Genomic DNA, 699 nt, shown 5'->3' on the forward strand with positions numbered 1-699 from the left:
CCCATAATAAACATAGGCTACATTTTTGTATTGATTCGGTGGCTAAGCTGCAAAGTTATTAAACCCATTAATGGTAAAATTTTTAAGCATTGAGGAAATGGAAGATACTTGAGATGCTAGTGAAGTGAGTGGATCCGCTTCATATATTCCTGTGACTTGTCTTCCTAACTCTACTCGATTGGTTGGCCATTGATAATTATTGTTGGCAATTCTTTCAATGATTTCATAAGCCTCATTATAAGACTTAGAAATGAGAGCTCCATTAGTAGAGGCGTATACTACCATTCTCGTGTCAGCATTGAGACCATTATAGAATGTCTCCAGTTGGATACAATACGAGATTCTATGATGAGGGCACTTCGGTAATAATTCTTTGTATCTTTCCCATGCCTCATACAAGGACTCATCATCCATCTGTTGGAAAGTAGTGATCTCATTCCTCAACTTAGCATTCTTGCTAGGTGGGAAGTACTTCATAAGGAATCTTTCTGTAACTCTTGCCATGTGGTAATTGAATTTGGTGGCAATGAGTTCAACCAGGCTTGAGCTCTATCCCTTAGCGAATATGGGAAAAAATTTAACCATAGTTCATCTTCATGTACTCCGACTAGCTTGAAACAATCGCTAACCTCCATAAACAGTCTTAAGTGAAGGTGAGGATCTTCGATAGGCATTCCACTGAATTGGCCCACTGTCTGA

The 699-nt window shown here is 38.9% G+C and overlaps 1 non-coding gene across 1 annotated transcript; it reads left to right on the top strand.

Annotated features, from left to right (window-relative positions):
- The first annotated feature begins 340 nt into the window (after positions 1 to 340).
- On the top strand, positions 341 to 447 carry LOC121216675 (small nucleolar RNA R71). Its single transcript, XR_005912854.1, has one exon. It is a non-coding gene; the product is annotated as a small nucleolar RNA R71 (small nucleolar RNA).
- Positions 448 to 699: the final 252 nt, after the last annotated feature.

This window comes from Gossypium hirsutum, chromosome D04, assembly GCF_007990345.1.
Source record: "Gossypium hirsutum isolate 1008001.06 chromosome D04, Gossypium_hirsutum_v2.1, whole genome shotgun sequence".
NCBI classification, from domain to species: domain Eukaryota; kingdom Viridiplantae; phylum Streptophyta; class Magnoliopsida; order Malvales; family Malvaceae; genus Gossypium; species Gossypium hirsutum.